The sequence below is a fragment of the Podarcis erhardii genome (assembly GCF_964252035.2).
Source record: "Podarcis erhardii genome assembly, chromosome: Z".
Taxonomy (NCBI): domain Eukaryota; kingdom Metazoa; phylum Chordata; class Lepidosauria; order Squamata; family Lacertidae; genus Podarcis; species Podarcis erhardii.
Window position 1 is genome coordinate 3762034 of NC_138504.1, and position 22334 is coordinate 3784367.

General features: G+C 44.5%; 1 long non-coding RNA gene and 1 pseudogene across 2 annotated transcripts in view; both read right to left on the bottom strand.

Moving 5' to 3' along the window:
- The window catches only part of LOC309333392 (tigger transposable element-derived protein 1 pseudogene), a 306834-nt pseudogene that overhangs the window by 202902 nt on the left and 81598 nt on the right, over nt 1–22334 (bottom strand). The window lies entirely within an intron of this gene.
- Nucleotides 21673–22091, bottom strand: LOC309334179. The gene is made up of 2 exons (XR_014152936.1): nt 21912–22091; nt 21673–21881 (listed from the first exon to the last, which is right to left on the bottom strand). It is a non-coding gene; the product is annotated as an uncharacterized lncRNA (long non-coding RNA).

Here is a 22334-nt window from a genome sequence, read left to right on the forward strand (position 1 = left end):
AAGCTATGTAAAGGTCTGATCTGTGTTTTTTTTTAATTGTTTGTTTGTATTTCTTATGTCTTTTTTATTTTTTATTGTTCCTTTTTGTAATCTTCAAAATTTGAATAAATATTATATATATATATATAAAGAGAAAGTAGCCAGCATCTTGTCTGGAGAGAAGAACAAACAGAATGGTTCAGCTTTTACAAACATTACCACACAAACTCAAGAGAAGGAAATTTATTTGCTTTTCTCCCAACAAGTTTTCATTCAGAAATTTCCTTCTCTTTCTCCTTTAATATCTGGATACTTTGTGGCACTGATATTTCTTCCTGTCTTTACTTCTTCAAGTTGGTTTTGTTGTTTTCCACTAATACCTGGATCTGGTTCATCATGTCTGATACAATTTCCTTATCAGCACAATTGTTTTCTGTACAGAAGCAACAACTTCTTCAGAAGCGCTTAAATTTTGCTCCAGCTTCTTCTCACATCTTGATGCCATTTAAGAATACTGTTTCTCTAGGTCCACGATTTGAAGAATTTTCAGATGTTCCTTGGAATTATGCTCTTTATCTTCTTGCAATTTCTGATTATGTTCTTTTTCACTTTCCAATATTCCCAATACATCCCAAAGCTCAGTTTTTGGTGCTTCACATTCTTGCTTCTTATTGGTGAGCTGCTGTGTTAGCTGATAAGTCTCAAATTTTAATATTTCCTTGAGAATGCCATAGTCATATTGCAGGTTTGTCTTTCAAGTACGTATTTCATATTCAAACCTGACACCATCAAGTTGCAGTTGCACATTCATATGTCTGACAGAAAGTTCAGAAATTGCTTTTTCTTGGATTCTTCTGAAATTTTCTCCATTTTTACAGCAGACAGCTCTGTGTATTCAGGCTGAATAGCATGATGCCTTTGTTAATGACCTCAGGAGAGCCACTTCTCTCTGTGGTGCAGAAGATTCAGGGTTACAACTCCAGGCTGCCTCCACTCCTGGTGAATTTTCTTCCTTCCTTACTCACCTGACTTTTGAGGAAGAGCTTCCTGGGGATATACTGACACCCCTTAGTCAACTTTACCCCACAGTCTGAGGCTGAAAGTGAGAAAAGTCTTTCCAGCACCAAGGGTGCTCCCTGAAATCATTTCAGGGGATTTCTTCCCTGTGGAGAGAGCTTTCTGTTGCTGCTCCTACTGGGCTTCCCAAGCAGGGTCTCCCTGTCAGAAGGAACCAGTCTGTAGGCAGAGCTGCTCAGGCTAAAGGCCAGGTACTGGCCAAGGTAAATGCAGAAAGAGAAGTGGGGAAAGGGCTTTGAGGCTGTAATGCCCACCTTGAGTTTCACCAGCTGGTTGGACAACTGCTCCCACCCCAACCCCTGGCCGTGCTGCCAGGGTCTGATGAGAATGGAGCCCAGGAACACCTGGAAAGTACTAGGTTGGGGAAGGAGATGTCATGAGATGGAAGGCAGACAGCGAATCCTGAGGTCCATCCTTCTCCTGCATGCCACATTTCCAGAAGGCAGCTTCTAGCTTAAGGCTCACCTGAGCCTCCATGCTTTAAACTGAGGAAGCAGCAATGGCTCAACAGAACTCACAAGTTAAGAAGTTATAGTTATAGTCCCCATCCTATTCGGTTTGTGGGGAGAATAGTGCAGTTTCCCTGTGGGTAGGCAGCCTGCAGCAGGGTGACATGTGGGCCCAGGAAAATGGCTTTGTTGGGGGAGCCTCAGAACTCGTCATCTGCATGTTTGTTCCCTGTTACACCAAAGTGGGAACTGTTTTACAATTCAGGCTTGTGGCACACAGGTAGAGGTGAGTCCTTTGTGTCTTAAAATGCCTGGGAGAAGAGAGCAGTGGGTGGGGTCAGCTTCTCTTCCTTTTCAGTCTCCTCTGATATTTGGGCCATGTGACTTCCTGTCAAAGCAAAGGATTTGGCCAGGAGCAAAGAGGCTCCTAACCAACCCCTCATTAAATTTGGCAAAGTATTTTCAGGAACACGACTTGCAGCTTTGGGCAGTGAATTGGCTTGGCTTATGGGTCCAAGGGTGACCACTGCATGGGATTGGTCTGCTTATGCTAATTTCTAATGGGTGCTTGTGCTAATTAGGTTGGGGTGTGCATCCTCTGGACCGCAAAATATCTGACTGATCTTATATTCTTTTCCTGCAAGGCTGCAGTTAGGTTAGTGAGTGGCAGGCTATTGCCTCTCTGGTGTATCAGAAGTACTGTAGAGTTAGGCGCCTAAACTTGGTCAGATTGCAAATCCTGATAGTTGGGTCAGGATGCATATGGAATGGGTTGGGGAAAGAGGGAACTCATTTATAAACTCAAGAGCTGGTTATATGTTGGGATAGGGGAGGAAGAGGGCTGGGTAGACTCTTATGGTTTGTGTAGCAGGCTGTGAGAGCTTTTGGCATTTTCCTCAACAGCTGTTACACTGCATGCTAGTATGAAGGTGGAAACCAGCAACTTTCCATTGTGTGTGGGGTGTTGACCACAACACTTTCGTCAGGCTGTGGTCTGAATGGAGATACATTGCAGCCTTAGGACTCAACTTGATGCCTTTCCTAAATTGGTGTTTGTGGTTTTTGCAGCTGGGAATAAGAAGAAAGCATTAGGTGAAGGATCCCACCAGAGGTCATCTCGGTCAGACAAAAGTAAGTGTGCAAGGAAATCAGTCTCAGCAGTGGTAGTGGATCTTAACACTTCTCCTAGAAAGATAGGAAATAGGTGCTAGACTGAAGCTGTGTGCGTTTGGAAGAGGAACTCTGTTGACCAGCCAGGGGAAGCTGTAACTGCCTGGTGAGGCAGCTCTTGGGCTGCATGGCCTTGTGTGGGATAGTTGAATTCGAGAGACAGGGCTTCCCCAAGCAGAATGCTGGCCATCCAGAGCCACAGCATAGATGCTCTTTTCCTGAGTTATAGCAGCTCTTTTGGCTGAGGTGTGGCATGCATGCTTGCCTAGGGAATTCGGGGATGGCCACTTCCAATCTACCAGGAAGCCTTTTTTCTGCTGGAGAAACAGCTTGCACCAGCAGAGGGAGGCAGCACTCCACAGAAAAAAACTGTCATACAAGCCGTCCTCTATGGCTAAAAAACATGAGGCATCCTAGCACTGCATGACAGAGGGGGAAACTGCTTTGGCTGGGAGGGGACTGGAAGTGACCATATCATAGCTGTCAACTTTTCCCTTTTCTTGCGAGGAATCCTATTCAGAATAAGGAAATTTCCCTTTAAAAAAGGGAAACATTGACAGCTATGAACCATATTCCAGATGAGGGGGAGAATAACGCTCTAGGCTTTAGTTTTATGTTGGAATGGAGATGTAAAATAACTTGTTTTGTATTCATGTCAGGCCAAGAGATCCACACTTGGAAGCTTGATGGTGGCTGAAGAGATCCCCAGTGATTTGGGATCTGTTGCCAGCTGGGTGTGTGGAGGATTGATTTAATCAAGTCCACTTTAACTATTTAAATTGCCAAAAAAAAAAAAAAACCAAACCAATTTAAAACAGTGGCTTTTCTATTTCGCATAATCCAAAACTTTAGGTAGTGCAATTTATATAAGCAATTGCGAAACCCAGATTTCCATTTTGTGCTTCTATATTTGCTTGAGTGTTAGGTAAGACTGTTTACTTGAAAGTGACATGTCCAGCACAGCAGTTCTCAGAATCAAGGCTGGTTACATTAACCGAGCAAAGCGAGGATTTGTCTCCATAACATGAAACTGAATGCCGTGATGACAGTCTAAGTCAGGATGACTAACCCGGCGATACATACATATTTCATTAAATGGATTAATGAATAATCATTGGTGGATGGGGTCAGGGCAACCTCTCCTTTGCCTTGAAGCTCGCTCTGAGAGGCAGGGGGAATGGCTTCTCGCCAATGTCAGAAGCTTGTATGTTTCCTTTCTCTCCAGTCCTAGCAATTAGTTTAGACATTGTATTATGCTAAATTACATTTTCAAGAGTGGTTTTGTGGGAGGGAGAGATTTCAGTAAATGGAATTTGCAGAGCTATCTAAGTGAAAACTGAAGGACTCTGCTTTAGGCAACACATTTTACAGCCCTTGCCTGGACTGAGTCCAGCCCTGTGGCTCGTACAGGCAGGCACAATCCACTCTTTCGCAAGAGGCTATCGGTCAAGCTGACTTTTCCTGCTGTAATGGACATGTCACAATGTTTGTTACAGATATATTTCTATGTATTTTATTAGGTCATTTAAAAAGATTGGCAACATTCTGCGTATTTGTATTGAATAGAGATTACATTCTGTGAATGAGCACATTCCGTGAATAGGTCTCCTTAATCATTTGAATGAGACATAGCAGAAGGAACATCAGCAGGGCTTGACTTTAACTTGCTTCTAAGAATCCACTGTTTGCTTTCCCCCCATCATACTTCACCTTTTTATTGTAATCCTTGGCATAGCCACCCAGAGCAATATTCTTAGTATTTTGTATAAGTTTCTCTCCACCACCCCCACTACCCCGCACATGGAGGCACTTATCTTCCCAAGGTAAAATAGTATTTTACTACTGTGAAATTCAGTATAATTCAGGACTTCCAGGTTGGCGCCTCCGACAATGGCAGAATTCCTATGATTGGGAGGAATTTGCTCCATGGAATTCAGGGTCTGGCCGCCACGGCGAAGGCGGAGACCCACTAAAAATCGCAGGCGGGAAAAGCCTGTGAATGTGGGATTCGGCTGGCACCTTTTGCGCCTCCCCTACTCACGGGGAGACCCGGTTTCGGGGATCCGGAGCGATGTGGGGTGAGCGGCGCGGTGCTTCGAATTGACTGCTTCTTTCACAGAGTGAAGCCGCATTGCTGTTGCCAGAGAGCGCTGACTTTTTCCTGTGGACAATTTGATTCTAAACAACTACCCGTGAGTAGAACGGAAAATTGGATTTTTAAACGTCTTAATTTTGCACCAAAACGGGGAGGTTTCAAACAGGAAGTCCGCCTTCCCCTTTTGTAAATAGATTGAAGCAAAGAATTTGCAAGCTAAAGTCTTGGAAAGTCCTATGTAAAGGATTAAACTTCCATCGGCTAAAATCATTAAACCCCCCTTGGAGGCAGGAGAAGAGGGGGGAAATTTTGGATCGCGTAAGCCTGCAGGAGAGAGTGAAGAAAGTTGGATCACCACCGCTCTGAACCTGGAAATGGACTGCTAGTAAGACTGACGTTTTGGGGAAAGTTCATTGACTGTGACAGTTAGTTAAATAAGAGAAATACATTGCTTTCATTGTCCCCTTCTGCGTTTAAAAAGGAGTAAAAGTAGCTGAAAGTTGAAACTAATTTTACTGCTTGAACTGTGTTTAAAAGGATTGATACAAACAGAAATTGTTTCCCTCTAGAAGGAGCCTTTGAAACTGTTACAAGAGTTGGGCTGGTGGAATCTCCAGCTGCAAGAGAAAACCGTGGGATTGACCTTGGATTACTTGATAATGTCGACAGAAGAAACCTTAGTGATTGCACTATGCAAGATAAGTGAGTCATTGCAACAGCTCCACAAGAAGACGGATGTGATGAATATTAAAATTGATATTTTGGGACAAAAAGTGACTAATTTGGGACAAAAAGTGAACATCTACACATCTATTCAGGAACCGATACAGGAATCTACTTTGACATGCCAAATGGAGAAAGCGAGGGAGAAAGTTGTGGTTGTTGAACCTAAAGTAATACAAGTGGAGAGGGAGAGAGCCCCAGCCTTACAGAGGCAATTTGATGATTACAAGTTGTTGCCCTCTATGATTGAATTCAGAGAAAGTCAGATTGGAACCCTGCTTGGACTGGAGAAGGAAAGTTGGATAGATCACCTCATGCAGGGATTTACTGACCTTTGGGATCTGGACCTGGGTCAGGAGGAAATTGGAGTTGTGGGGACCTGCAGATTTGGAGGGACTTTGAAACACGTCCTGAAATATCTTTTGGATTTTAGTTTTAATCATGGAGATGTGGATGACATGACATATCATGAAGTCTGAAATAAGGATGGAGTTATGTAGAGGCATTGGCTAGCTTCACAGTTTCCCCCACATCATGGTTTTTGCAAACACACATATGGCCCAAAAAAGTACTGTAGCAATTTTAAGATTCCACTGAGTAAAGGGAGGAAATTTTGTGCTAGCTGCTATCAAACTATTTGCTGCAAAATCTATGGCACAATTATTATATGGTGCACAACTAGTCCCCCTCTCTAATTTGGACCCTTATGGAAAAATACAATCAGGATTCCTAAGGTCAATTCTCCAAATTCCTATAATGCAGCCCTGTGACTAGAGATGGGCCTATATAGGACTGAAGCCAAGTGTGCCTATTTACTCTGTACACATGGCTAAGACTTAATAAGACCCCAACTGGGCTGCTCCCCTTGATGCTGGTTGATAACTATCAAACAAAATGGTGGAAGAGCAGTTCAAGAAAACTGTTCTTTTACAGCCTTTCTCTTGAATATCTGGAAATGGGAAGGGCTAGAAATATAATCAAAGAACAAATATGGGACATAGAATTCCAAACTGATTTTACCCAGTCTTCTAAAATCTATAAATCTCTACATGAACCCCAAAGATCCCATCCAGCAAATTACTTATGTGCACTGGATAACCCTAAGCATCATTGGCCATTTTCTAGAGCCTGTTTTAATGCTCTCCCTTCAGCACTACTAGAGGACAGATATCATAACATCCCAGTTGAACAAAGATTATGTCCAGGCAACTCTAAAGAGATTTAATCCATTGGGCACATTCTTCTATATTGCTTGCTGTATCGTGATACCTAAAGAGAGCTAACTTTACCATTATTAAGAAAATTACCTGGCTGTTCAGAGGAAACATGTTAAATACTTCTTGCCGATAAAGATCTGGATATCATCAAGCCTGTTGCGAAATTCTGTTTTATAGCAATGAGGACAAGACAGGCTGTTGTGACAGGGATTGATGGTGAATGAGTACTGATTTTAATCTCTGGAATTGAGATTTTAGCTGAAGAAGTATTATTTTTAATGTAAATAAATTTATAGGGAATTTTTAATTATATCCTTTATGTGGTCGTGGCATTTGTTGTTTTTGTTAACTTTGCTGTCTGGTCTTTGACCTCAATAAAGATTGTTGATTGCAAACACATACACATCATGATTTGCAATATATTGCCAGGTCAAAAATTATGAAACCAATATCACGATATGGACTTCAAACCGGTGTTGGATTATATATTGATATATCGCCCAGCCCTAGTCAGGACTAGAGCTATTAACAGGTTTATGCAATACAATCCTTATATATCCCCTTCTATAGGCACATGCTGTGTTTGTGTATACACAAAAGAAAAGTGTAATTGTTGAGCTTTTGCTGGAATTCCAAGGATTATTTTTGCAGTCCAAAGAGGAGTAACCTGCTTCATACCAGAAAGCACCTGGCTTGTGCTTTAAATCATAGAATAATATAATTGTGAAGTTGGGCCACATGGGTCATCTAGTCCAGCCCCCTGAAATGCAGGACTTTTTTTGCCCAAGGTGGGGCTTGAACCCACAACTCTGTGAGTAAGAGTCTCATGCTCAAGCAGGAGAAACCAGGCTGTCCCAGAAGATAAGGGAGCTGCTTCCATAGTTGTCAGTGTTGGTGTGCCTGTCTAATAATATAATCTATATTTTGTTTTCAGTAACAAATCATCCCTAGTTTGGTCTTCAGATAATTCTGCAGAAGGGCCAAAATGAAGTCGGAGAGCATCTGCCTCACATAAGAAGGTCCCAACTTCAGGCCATGGTGTCCCAAGTTAGAGCTTTCATATCAGCTGCCAGTCATTATAGAAATATGTCCCTAGTATTTTTATTTGTGAGAGCTAGATAGAGGAATGGAGCACAAACACGAGAGTACTGCCAATAGGGACTAAAATGAAACCTGAGCTTATTGCACCTTATTTATAACCTGGGGGTAGGAGAAGAGGGTGAGCATGTGCCTTCCATTTTAAAAAAAGAAATGCACCCCCAACTTGCAGCCAGAGGCTCTTGATTAGCTTATTTTGCAGAGTGGGTTGACAGCAGATAAAGATCTGGCATCCATCTCACCAATGCCCTGGCCTTTTGCCAGCTGCTGGCATGAGCCTCTTGGCAGAAGCCAACTTCTAAGGGCCGTGGGGGCTTCAGACCCCACAATAAACATTGAAGGAGCCAGGTCCCCCTAAAGTTGATGGGCATTCCCATTCAAATGGTGTGTGTGCACTGTGTCATGTGGGATGGGGCTTACGTAGGCCTCCGGGCAACCACATCATATATGCTCAAGGGACCCTCTAAGCTGGGAGCTCTCTCTAGAGTTAGCCTCTTGCTTTCTTCCCAGCAGGATAAGGCTCCCTACTCTGGAAAGCAATACAGCGAAAGCTGAAGTTCACCAGGCGTCCTGAGTAGGGACCCCCTGTTGACAAGCTGCCTCCTCCTTCTTCTTCTTCTTCTTCTTCTTCTTCTTCTTCTTCTTCTTCTTCTTCTTCTTATCTGCCTGAGCCTTCCCTCTCCATCCTAATATCGGTCAAGAGCATGGTTGGGAGCTCCCAATTTATTTCTGGGGTAGTTTGCTAGCCAAATCCAGGTCCCGTCTTAATATCTGCCTTTGCTGCATTTGGTGATATGTGAGAACCTTCAGCATCCCCAAACAACTAGAGAGCTCCAGCAAGTGATGGCACACACTCTCAAGGCTTGTTAGGTTCTCGGTAGGGAACTGGGTGCCCCTTTGCAGGGAGGAAGAGGTGGAGAGAGCAGCAGCAGATTTGCTGAAGATCTTCCTCCTCCCCAAAGGCATCAACAAATAAGGAAGGGAAGGGGAACTGCATCGTCTGTGTCACATTATGCTCCTTTCCCCTGTCAAGGATGGCCTTGAAGATGATCAATATATCTGTACGTACAACCATTCTTGGGGGCTTGAGCTCTGTTTGCTTTCACTCTGCCGAGAATTTCTATTAGCTTTCCATTTTGCTGGTGGCAGCAGAGGCAGAATTACTCCACAAGGCGTCACACTCTGCTCATCCAATAATCACATTTAAACTAATTATCCCTGAAATAGGCCAGAGTCCATCTCCATGGGCTCCTGTGACAGACAGCAGTCTGGCAATGCAGTGCCTCAGAATTCCACCAGATGGCAGGAGCCTCTCTTTGATTGGCTACAACAAGCCGGGGAGGGGGGGAGGGGAGAGAAGCACCTTTGGAGGGAAAATAAAAGGAGCCGTTTCTGAGGAGAATTTTTTGGACTGGGCTAGGGAACGGAAAGAGCTGGAGTGAGACAGGGTTTTGTTTGAGAGATAAGGCTTGATTTGAGGTGGGGATAGGGATTAGGATAGGGTTTGTCTGAGAGAGTTGGTTCAAATTTGAGTTTAACACCTGCTCATAGGCGCCGACTCCATGGGGCCTGAGGGGGCCCGAGCCCCCTCAAAAATTCGTTTGGGGGGGCTCTGCCCCCCCAATAATTTAAGAAAATTATTAGTTATATTATGCTTTGTAAAATCACAAAATTATGTTGGTATTTTTTATTTTCCTTGTTTGACGATAGTTACCTTTTAAAATACATTCAGTAATGAGTTAAAACAAAGCCACTCCCGATCTAGAGAGGGGGTGGGGTTGCGGGCTCTCGACCCATCAACAATCTCGCGGGGCTGGCGTCAGCCCGCGAGAAGCGGGGATTCCCCCTAGCTCATTAATATTCACCGCCCACGGCGGCAGCCAATCGGCTGCCGCAAAGGGCGGGCCCTCACAGGTTCGCTTAAGGTCGGGGCAGCCCGGGGCTCGCCCCTTTCGTTCCCCCAGCAGCAGCGGTTTGGAGGTCTTGGGCCCCCCCAATATTTTTTATAAGTCGGTATGGGCCCCCGCCCCCCCCCAATATTTTTTATAAGTCGGCGCCCCTGCACCTGCTCTGACTTGCAGGGTTTCCACCTGTCCTGTATGGCACAGAATTTGTTCGTATTTCAATGTAAAATGCTGTATCTCGTATTGATACAGTTTTGTCCCATAATTTTAGATCTTCTCTCTCTCTCTCTCTCTCTCTCTCTCTCTCTCTCTCTCTCTCTCTCTCTGTGTGTGTGTGTGTGTGTGTGAAGTCCTCTCCAAATGCATGTGTTTGAAAGGGTGTGCGAAAGTTCATGCATTTAAGCCAAGCACAGATAGATTTACAAACTCGTGTGTGTGTGTCACAACTTCCATAGGGGGCATCCTGTGAGGCTGCAATAGATTGTAATGACTTGCTTTGAAGTCACTTCAGCAACAGATGGAAAAAATAATCTTCCACCATCCGCACTGCACTATCCTGTATTGCCACAACAAAGGTGGCAACCCTACGTCTGAGGAGAATATCTATCGCTAGAGGAAGAAGCTTCATAGCTTAGATAGCGTCTTGGGAGTGTATTCAGACAGGAATTACCTGGAGGGCTGAGTCTGAGGCAGGGGAGGCAGGAGCTGGGGGGACAGGGACTCCCTGGGGCTCATTGCAGTCAAGAAGGGAGGGTTCTTCTAGGAAAAGAAGCCTCCCAAGCCAGCAAAAAGGGGTGAGGGGATCTCCTGGGTCTGTTATAGTAACTGGAATACCTCAGGAGTGGGAATGCTAAGAGGGGGTAACTGACAAAAATTGCCCTTCCCTCATGAAACAAAGAATTAAGTGGTGAAGGAAGCTGTGCTCTGCCAAAAGTATTAAACTATCTTAACTAAGTGAAGAAACAAGAGGGAATTAACAGAAACTGAGTCATGGGTGTAGCCAGGATTTTTTTGGAGGGGCAGGACTTTTTTGGGGGGGGCAGAACTGAAGTGATTGGTCAGTTAGTTAAGTATTTCTACTGTTTTACTTGATCGAGGGGGGGGCATCTGCCACCTGCCTCCCCTGGCTAGGCCCATGAACTGAGTTAAGCATTTTACCACCTATTCTAGAAACCTGAACACCTACTGTTATAAGAAAAATCTGCTCCTTTTCCCTTATGGGGTACCCAAGAGCCCATATAGAGTCCTTATGTAGGTTCCCTATCGGTTGGAAAAAATAACAGAGGCCAACCAGATAATATTTGAGAAGCAAAGCAGCTTGTAAGCCTGATCTTTATTCAACTGGGTGCTCCCCCCCCCCACGCAGGAGGGAGGAGGAACCCCAAACATTGGTGTGCAAGCTCTTATATAGACTTTTGAAATTGCTACCCTGTAGCTCAAGACCACCCCCCAATACATCATACATACATCACTGAAGGGCAGTCTACAGCAGAAATCCTGTCTGCCAGATACCTGATAATGGTCGCTGATTGCATTTACAAGGGCAGTCTGGCCATTCCTTTGTGATGGTAAATACTCAGTTCCTGAATCCAGGTCCCAGGCTCACCCTATTCATACCCAGATACACCCTTAAGACAGGATTTGTGATCAAAGAGACAGCGGGAGGTTTTCCCCTTTCCTTCCCCCTTGCAGAGAAATGTTTGAGGTCAATTTGGGAGAGTAAAAAATGGCTGCAGGGTTGTTCTCCAGTTCTGTCTCAGGCACATGGTGTAGCAATCGCATGCGCTATCCGCGCCCCCCCCCAAACCAGTCCTCCAAGCTCCGGCAAGACCTGGCAGAGAGAAGGGTAGGTGCACAAAGGGGTTGTGAGGCACAAGTCAAAACAGTAGTAAGCTGCCACCACCTCCTTATCCGGGTCAACCCTCGAAAGGAATCCAAGGAGGAGAACTCCCCTTCAGTATTCACTGGGTTGCCCAACTCTGTGTCACTTTACCATGACACAGACAGAAATCCAACAGGTAGTGTGTACCAAGTGGTCAGGCTCTGGTTTAGCTTCTCCGGAAAAAGGCACAAAATACAAAAGGCAAAAGTCCTTTTCCAAATTTATTGAAAAAGCTACTCAAAGAATAAAAGCTTGCACATTTTTTAAAAGGTTACAAACAAGAAAATAAAAACATTGCAAAATATCACTAACTAAAAACATACACACAAAGGATCAACAGTTCAAAGCTTAGGAAAAAATCACAAAATCCGTTCTTCTGGTCAAACACCCTCAGGTGAACACCAGGGCAAGGTGGTCTGCATGGCAAGATGACTTGCATGGCAAGATGGTCTGCAATTTGCATCTGAATTCCCCAAACCTTTATCCTTGAGAACCCCACGTGGAATACAGGTTTAGGAACCAATCATTTCTTTGGGTTAATTACCAATTTGCCAATGGCTGTATGATGAGACAATAACTCCTGATTGTCAGAAGACCCACACAACTGAACTTTGTTTGCAGGCACACACGCTAAACCCTGTCTGTGGTACCTACCCCTTTATCCCAAATGATGAGACAAGAGACCCGAGTATGGGTTCAAATTGGCCACAAATTTATTGAGCTTCAGGAGTGGGAAACTTGGCACAGACCTTGGCAGGTAACCCTCTTAGTCCGCCTGGCTGAGGGATATGCAGGCAGATGAGGTCCAGTGAGAGGGGACTACAAAATGCAAAATTACACAGCATGTCCTCTCTACCGACCTCATCCCGGGAGTTTGAACTACCATGTTTTTCGCTCTATAGGATGCACTGGACCATAGGACACACCTTGTTTTAGAGGGGGAGAACAAGAAAAGAAAAATTTAGAGGGGGAGAACAAGAAAAGAAAAAGAGGGACTTCCGGGATAGCGCGAACGGGTAATGGCGGACTCCCTCTGAGCTCCGGAGGGAGTCGGCTCCGCTAAGGACGGGTCTTGCCGTGCCGGCGACACGGGGACCCTTAGAAACCGCAGGCGCGGAAGCCTGCGGACATGGTGACTCGGTGGGCACCTTAAGCGCCCTCCCTGACCCGCGAAGAGCCTTTTTAAAGGCTACGGAGTGGACCGGAGAGTGGCGTGGTGCTGAGAGTCGATCGCTGCCTTGGCGGAGCGAAGCCGCGAGCCATGACCGGAGAGCGCTGTCTTTCTTCTTAAAATTTGGACTGAAAATGTAACCCGTGAGTAAAAGGAAATTTCGGCACTAAAAGTTTCTTATTTACGAATTCGAGTATGATCGGGGGGACGTGTTAAAAAGGAAGTCCGCACTCCCCCTCCCCACCAAAAGATTTAAAGCAAGGAGATAGCACCAGGTCGGAAAGACTTTGGTGCTTAAACGGAGAACTTTTATAAACTGAATTAAGAAGTAATTTGAGCAGGAGTGGAAGAAAGAGGAATTCCGGGGGTTTTGCTTTTTAAGTTGACCCCCCCCAGACCCGGGTAGCGCCCAGTGTGGGAGCCCGAGAAACAGAATAAGGAGTTTGACAGCTGTCAAAAAGAGCTGTCAAACGACTAGCCGAAACGTGGAACTGTGTTATAACTGCTTTTCTGGATTAAATGCTACATTGAAACTGAATTGATTGAACTGATTGGAAACAAAATAATCCTTAACAACAAAGTAACTGACTGTTGGGTGAGATTCATGATGGAGATCCCTCTGGAGGGAACTGATGACATTGCAATGGCTGCTGAAGGAAAATTACTGGCAGAGATACAAAAAATGTTTTGTCTGGTGGGAACCTTGCAAAAACAGAACACAATTATGACTGAACAGTTGATGACCTTCAGTCTTAAACTTAACGACTCTGTCAATGGAACTAAACAAGTGGAAAAAAAATTTGCAGCTGCAGAAGGAGAGATAACCCTATGGGGGGAAGGAGAAAAAGAAAGAGTTCAACAAGAATGCAAACAGAAACCTGCAACTTTTGGGAATCAAAGAAACAAGGAGGATGACTATGGGATTGCAGATCTGCAGGGCCAGAGGAAGAGAGAAGCCCCTGGAATAATCAGAATATTGAATCAACAAAGAATGAACAAGTTTAATGGGGACTTCTTTCTGGGGCTGGACTTTGGGAGATTTGTTGTTTTTGGTCAAAAACTGCCTTTGTTTGATTTGGAAGAAAGAAAATATGAGGAGCTGCTGACAGAACTTCATGGAGAAGGGAAGACCAACAAAGAGGACTATAAACAAAATCGGCGGAGAGAGGCTAACTGGGGCCTGAAGGCCTCGGATGTCAGAAATCCGGGCTAAAGCTGTTGTTTATCTATTTGGATAGGGGCAAAGCGGGGGCAGGGGGGAGGGGAATTTGGGGTGGTAAAAACCTGGGATTTGGAACTGAAATATTATGATTTTAGATTTAATATTATATATATATAAAAAAAAGATGAGTTTGTGGGAGAGAAATTAGGCCGACCTTGGAGAATAGATCCAATATGGGAAAGGGAACATGTAAAATTATGATAAGTTAAAAAGGGGGAAAAGATAAATTGGAAGGAAAGAATTGAATAATTTTTAAGAGATCTAATAAATAACTTGCTGAGCTATGTAGTGAAAATGGAAGGTGGGCAGGGGAGTGCGGGGAAGTCATTGAAAGAAGGAGATGAAAATTCGGTTGTGTTTTGTTTTGTTTTGTGTTTGTTTTACCTTTGTTTTGATTTTTTTTATGTAAGTTTGTTTTGTTTTTAAAATTGAAAATTGAATAAAAATTATTTTTTTTAAAAAAAAAAAGAAAAATTCTCCCCCTCTCAGCGCAGTGCCCCTTCAGTGAAGTGGCAGGAGAAACGGAGCCCCTTCCATTTCTCCAGCCACTTCGCTGAAGGGGCGCTGTGCAGAGAGGGAGAGAAGTTTTTTTTTCTTGTTCTCCCCCTCTAAAACAAGGTGTGTTCGGCGCATTCAAGGAGCGTTCACCTGAAGCCTCCGGAGCACACTGACCCCTCTCGCTCTCCAGGCTTCAGTGAAGGCAACCAGAAGCCTCAGGAGCACGGCGGGAGTTCCTGCTGGGCTCCAGAGGCTTCAGGTTCCTTTCGACCTGCTCTTTGGGGCTGGCGGAGGGGGGGGGGAACGCTGCTCAAAGACCGCCAGCCTCAAAGACCAGGTTGGGAAGCAGCGCAAAGGCTGCGCACCACCTTCCCGCTGCCCCCCGAGCTTGTGGGGCTGGCGGTGGGGGGAAGCGCTGCTTTCCCCCACCGCCAGCCTCAAAGACCAGGTCGGGAAGCAGCGCAAAGGCTGCGCACCGCCTTCCCACTGTCCCCCGAGATTGTGGGGCTGGCGGTGGGGGGAAGCGCTGCTTTCTATGGTCATGAAGCAATGGGAGTGTTTAAATGATTACTTACAAAACCAGGGCTCAGTTACTAAAATCTGGTTGTGTTTAGAGTAATCTTGTGAGTAATATAAAAAATACGAAGCGAGACATTAAGGAGACCCAAAGGAAAAATATGAAGAACAGAGGTTTTGACAAATGGACTACCAAAAACGTGTGAGGCAAATGGTGGAAGTCTTTTAAAAATATTTTAATTAAGATAGATAAGGATATGATGAAAATACATAATTGAACATAAATATAGATTGGAAATGGCTGTGTATAGTGAATACTTATCTACTTTTAAAATTCTCATTCTTGATCTTATTTCTTCCTTTTCTTTATCTTCTTCTTGTTCTTTTCTTTTATATTTTACCTTTCATTTCTTTTCTTTATTGTGAATATTGCTTTGTAGAGATGTAAATACCGGTAATTGTAAATATGAGAAGAGGTAAAATGTTTTCTAATTTTTTATTGGTTACATGTATTTTCCTTTTTTGTATATTTGTATTTTTTTCTAATTTGTCCTCAATAAAATAAATAAATAAATAAATAAAGCTCATCATGTGTCCATCTTGTCGTCCCACTTGGTGGCGTCAGGCAACTTCATGTTTTGTCACATGAAATCAAGGAACATGGAGGCCTGCAGTAACCGGCCCAGCCTCTGGAAGTGCCGTGTATGGTAGGAGAGACTCCACAGCTGCTTTGATCCCTTCATATTGCAAGAGGCTCTCTGGTGTCTCATGCTTGAGGAGGGTTTCCACCACTGCCTGAGCCTCGAGATAGTTCCGCCAGTTTGTGTTCCACGTGATGGAAAACTTCAACGCAGCCTCTGCAAGAAGGGGTTTGGGGAAGACACATCAGGAAGGAGTGCAAGTTGCAGGCCGCGTGGCCACCTTGAACTAACACACCTCTCTTGCGAAGCGTGGCCAGGTCTGGGCACACATCTGACCTGCGCCTTTCTTCAAGGCAGGGAAGCAGATCCAACACCCCTCCCCACCTAGTAGAAACAATTAATGATGGGAAGGGTGACTGAGTTTATTCCAGACTACATGGCTTGCAGGAATGGGTTTTATAATATTTATAAAAGTACAACAACAATATGTATTATAATCTTTGCTCTAGTATTACAGAGCTGGTGGAGCTAATTTGAGGCTGTGTACACACCATACATTAAAAGCATTATCACTTCTCCCCTGTAAGAATCCTGGGAACTGTAGATTACCCTTCTACCGCACAGCTACAATTTGTAGCACCCTTTACAAACTGCAGTTCCCAGGATTCTTTGGGAGAAATGTGCTTTTAATGCCTTGGATGGTTTTATGCAGGAAAGGCTATCAATGGCCACTAGGCACGATGGCTATGCTCTACCTCCACAGTCAGTGGCAGTAACATTTGTGAACAGTAGTTGCTGGAAGATGCAGGAAGGGAATACAGAATGCTCTTGTTTCCACAGGCCTCTGGTTGGCCACTGTGAGAACAGGATGCTGGACTAGACAGGCCAATGTGGCCTCATCCAGCAGGCACTTCTTATGTCCTTACGTGGTTCAAGGGTAGAGATTGTGAGAAGGCATCTTCCAAAGCAATCCCACCCCGCAAATAGCTTTGGAGCCTTCTTGCCTCTAGCCTAGCCCTCGCCCCTTTTCCTGTTCCCGCTGGAGTCTTCTTTTGCTTGCCACGCCTGTGGGCTCTCTTCCGGCCAACGCTGCCAATGACAGATCTTAAAACCTTGGGGTTGGTGAGATTCGGCAATCGCAGCACCTTGTGCCTCCTGGACCTCCTGAGTGGAGCGGGTTGTGTCTTGCTCCTCGTGAAGTAGGCTGAAATGTGAGGAGTGTTGTAAGCCGGTGCAGAGGCAGAAGGTCTGGCCGAGATGGTAGAGCATGGCTTCTCTGTCAGGGGCTTCTTCCTAACCCAGTGGAACACCAGTATCATACGCCTCTTAGATGGGTTGGACATGCTGAAGAAGGTGCTGGAGGCCCAAAGACCAGGGTGACTTCAAAGCGGAGGACGCAGCAGGCAGTTCCCTATCAATGGTGCCAAATCCAAGCAAATGTTAGCTCCAGTCCTGTTAAATCGATCCAGCAATTATGGACGTTAAAGAAGGGATTAATTCCTCAGGCAGTATGAAAAGACTTTCTGTGGCTTTTTCATAGATGGGAGCCCCCAACTACTGCCACTGTTGACAGCCTGTTGCCCCTTCACTCTGCTTGAGTGGGTTATGTCACAATGGTTCCTTCATCAGGTGTTTGTGAGCATGAAAATGCTGTTGGGAGTTTCAGCAATGAAGGCTCAGGTATAACATACTGTTTGAAAGTCTGAACATTTCCTCTTTTTTTATTTAACAAAATTTATATACCACTTTTATAATTTATATACAAATTATTAGGAGAGTAAGTGGGAAAATATACTGTAGCTGATTCCCTTATAGGCTACTTTACATACTTTATTCCTTCTTATACTTCTATCCCACCTTTCCTCCACAGAGCATACACACTTCAGCCTCCCCCTTCTCCATTTTATCCTGACAGCAATATTGTGAGCTAGGGCCATAGCTCAGTGGTAGAACAACTGCTTAGCATGCAGAAGGCATCAGGTTCAGTCCCCAGCATCTCCTGGTGGGACTGGGAGCGCTCCCTCTGCGCTTCGGAGGCTTCGCGTTGCTATCGCTGAAGCCAAGGAGCCTGCATTCGCTCCACAGGACGCACACAAAATATGGTATATCCCAAACCCATGTAAGGGTGTTAAAGAATACAAGACTAGGACAGATAACATAGCGTCCTGCCTACAGGCAGGAGGCAATTTGATTTACACTTCTAAGACAGAGTGTTTTACAATTAAAGAGCCAGATACACATTCCCCAGGATTCCCCAGTTTTTACTCTCCCACAATGCCTCACTCCTGCATGAACCAAAGTTTCACCATACAAAGATTTCCCAACTTCACTACACATGGTTTATATACTTATGTATTTACTTGGTACATTTATGAACATTTATTTTATATCTTAGACTTTATAATTCTCATAACACCTACTGTACCTGATGTGTACCAAGTGATTTTTTTGGTAACTGAAGTGTAAGAAAAGCTGTGCATATACAACTGTGTTTAAGCCTGTGATATCCTTTATAGAGTGGTACCTTGGGTTACATACACTTCAGGTTACATACGCTTCAGGTTACAGACTCCACTACCCCAAAAATATTACCTCAGGTTAAGAACTTTGCTTCAGGATGAGAACAGAAATTGCGATGCCGCAGCGCAGTGGGAGGCCTCATTAGCTATAGTGGTGCTTCAGGTTAAGAACAGTTTCAGGTTAAGAACGGACCACCGGAACGAATTAAGTACTTAACCCGAGGTACCACTGTATTTAGTTTAGGTAATGTTAACTTCTTCCTGAAAGAACACATCTCCTGACCCAACTTTGTTTCACCAACCTCTTTTTTTGTAAATAAAACTTTTCTTGCTTGATCAACTCCTGTGTGAGACTTCTTGACTAAGTTTCCCTCACCCCCCCCCCAAGATAGCCTATGGTAAATTGCAGAAATTCATTTAATTGGTGTACTGTGTGGTGGGTCCACTATATTTAATTGGGGGCAGTTAGCAGGGGTAAGTCCACAACAGCTCCCTTTTAGCCTTGCAAGCTCACACCCCATCAACAACCCCACAAGGTGAATAGAGGCTCCTGTAAGAGAAGCAAGATCTCTGGCTCCCAATCTCCCTTTGACCCTACTTATGTTCCAGCTGCTGATACAGGCATCTGCTTGCAGATTAACACGAGCCAGCCTGGGTCAGCCTATTAAGATGTTCCAGATGCTGTGGTGCCTTAGAGAACTCCGGTTTACAGCTATACAGGCACGAAAATGGTGAATGAGAGCACTGATAGGCCTTACTGAAGCTGAAGGAAGTTCCGTGTGAGGTGTTCCCAAAGTAAAGGAAGGATTGGACTCTGATAATAAAATACACACAGACTGCTTGAGCAAACAGCAATATCAAATTCAGTGTTAGGCAAATTAGAGTGCAGCCACTCTAAAATCACTATTCTGTCAGCAGTGTCTGGGGAAAAATGGAGTTCTGTAGGTAAAATATGTATTAAGGAAAATCACGTGTATGAGTGCCCCAAAATTCTACTACTGCTGTAAAGTAAATTCATTAGGAATTTTAAGTTCAGGGAGGAAAGGAGAAGGAACAGTCTGCAATAAACGATGAAGAATGAGTCTCACTGTCTGAGGTGGAATCGGACCTGTATGCATACTTCTGGGGTAAATAAAACAGAACTAAAAAGGAAGAATGCATTCAGCAAACCCGGAAGTCAAACAGCAATAAAGGAAGGAAGGGTAGTATTTACCATCTCTTTGTGAACACTCTTCCTGGCCCTTAAGATCTATCTAACAATTAACAAAACTAACAAAAATTAACAAACTACATCAAAGAAGCTACCTTTGGCTACATTCGGCAGTACCGCATGCTGTAGTTGAGCTGATAAATCGAATAATTTATCACTCTGATAGAAACAGTGTTTCTGGTAAAGCTAGGGGTGGAGGAGTCTGTATTTACATACACAATGGTTGGTTTTCTTTATCGGAGAAGACTGAGGCAAAGAAGGCATTGAGGAGTTCAGCCCTTTCTGTGTCCCCTGTTTGCATTTCACCATCTTCTCCTCTGAGTGACCCCACTGTTTCTTTGTTCTTCCTTTTGCTACGAACATACCCATAAAAGCCTTTCTTGTTGCTTTTAACCTCTCTAGCAAGCCTGAGTTCATTCTGTGCTTTAGCTTTTCTGACTTTGTGTCTACATGTGCTGGCTATTTGTTTGAATTCCTCTTTGGTGGTTTCCCCCCTTTTCCATTTTTTGTACACATCCTTTTTTAATCTTAACTCAGTTAAAAGTTCCTTAAATAGCCACCCTGGCTTCTTTAGGCACCTTCCATGTTTCCGTCTCATTGGTATTGCCTGAAGTTGTGCTTTTACTATCTCCCTCTTAACAAACTCCCAGCCATCATGAACTCCCTTTCCTTTTAGTATTCCTTTAGCCCATGGGATCTCACCCAGCACTTCCCTAAGTTTTATGAAGTTGGCTTTCTTAAAGTCAAGAAATTGAGTCCTAGTATGCTTGGCTGCTCCTTTCCACTGTATAGTAAACTTCAGAAGAGCATGATCACTCGCGCCTAATTATCCTTCCACTTCTACCCCACTAACCAGGTCATCAACAGTGGTTAGGGCCAGATCTAAAATGGCTGTTCCTCTTGTTGCTTCTCCCACTTTCTGGACAACGAAGTTGTCTGCAAGGCCAGTGAGGAATCTGTTTGACCTTATGCTCTTGGCTGAGTTTGACATCCAGCAAATATCTGGGTAATTGAAGTCCCCCATTACTACTGTCTCCCTTCCTTTTGCATGCTTGGCCATCTGTTCCAGGAAGGCATCATTTATGTCCTCCGTTTGGCTTGGGGATCTATAGTAAACTTCCACAATGAGGTCACTGTTATTCTTCTCTCCCTTAATTTTGACCCAAATGCTCTCACTTTGGCTTTGAGGTTCTAAATCTTGGATCTCTTCACAGGTATACACATCCCTGACATATAACGCCACTCCTCCTCCTTTCTTGTCTGGTCTGTTTCTCTGAAATAGATTGTATCCCTCCATTATTACATTCCAGTTGTGGGACTTATCCCACCAGGTTTCAGTGATGCCTATTATGTCATATTTAGTTTGCTGTACCAAGAGCTCAAGCTCATCTTGTTTATTTCCCATGCTTTGCGCATTAGTGTACTGACATTGAAGTCCATTTATCATTCCCCCGTGTCTCTTATTTAAGGCTTTTTTCCTCCCACCACTAGGTCTGCGTGCTATTTGGTCTATGACATTTGGATGATCATCTTCATCAATTGATAGACTCCTACCTTCAGGAGCACTGTCTCCCTCCCCCACATTAGTCAGTTTAAAGCCCTCCTGATGAGGTTTCTGAGATTTTTGGCAAAAACATTCCTCCCAACCGTTGTGAGGTGCAGCCCATCGCTTGCCAGAAGTCCATCTTCAAGAAACTGCAGTTGTCACCAATATGCTGATGACACTCAGTTCTATCTGCTGATGGATGGCCATACCGACTCGATCTCTGACACACTGACCAGATGTTTGGAAGCTGTGGCTGGATGGTTTCGTGGGAACCAATTGAAACTAAATCCTTCAAAGACACAGGTCCTCTGGCTGGGTTGGGATGGTATGGGGATGAGGGACTAACTCCCTTCTCTTGCGGGGGCCCAATTAGTGCCATTGCCTTCCATTAAGAGTTTGGGTGTAATTCTTGACGCCTCCCTTTCCATGGAGGCGCAGGTTACAACAGCAGCCAAGGCGACATTTTTCCACCTTCACCACATCAAGCAGTTGGTCCCTTACCTTTCCCGCCCCGACCTGGCCACCGTGGTCCATGGAGGTCACCTCCAGGCTTGACTACTGTAATTCACTCTATGTGGGGTTGCCCTTGAAGCTGTCCCAGAAACTCCAGCGGGTGCAGAATGCTGCAGCGAGGCTCTTCACAGGGTCTCTGCCATGGGAGCATATTCACCCAGTGCTTTTCCAGCTGCACTGGCTCCCGGTGGAGTACAGGGTCAGATTGAAGGTGCTGGTTTTGACCTTTAAAGCCCTCCACGGCCTAGGACCCTCGTATTTACGGGACCGCCTCTCCCGGTATGCCCCGCGGAGGACCTTAAGGTCCATAAATAGCAACACCCTAGAGGTCCCAGGCCCTAAGGAAGTTAGATTAGCCTCAACCAGAGCCAGGGCCTTTTCAACACTGGCTCCGGCCTGGTGGAATGCTCTGTCTCTTGAGACCAGGGCCCTGCGGGATCTGATCTCTTTCCTCAGGGCCTGTAAGACAGAGTTGTTCCACCTGGCCTTTGGCTCAGAATCAGTTTGATTCCCTCCCCCTCTTTCTTTTTCCTTTCTCCTCCTATGAAGAGATTGCTCCCTAATTGTTTTAATGTTGTATCTTAATCTTTTAAATTGCATTTTAATCAACTTGTTTTTATTATTGGTTGTTAGCCGCCCTGAGCCTGGTCTTGGCTGGGGAGGGTGGGGTATAAATAATAATAATAATAATAATTATTATTATTATTATTATTATTATTATTATTATTACCTACTATCTTTTATGGCTCAGGATGCCTGATGAAGCAACTGGCTTGTGTATTTAGAATGCTGATATGTGCCTGTCAGGTGTAGAAAATGAACCGTAGAGAAAATGGCCAGAAATGCAGAGGCTTGTGGGATTTGATCAGAAATTATTGTCAATGAATCTAACCCAGTCAACGCC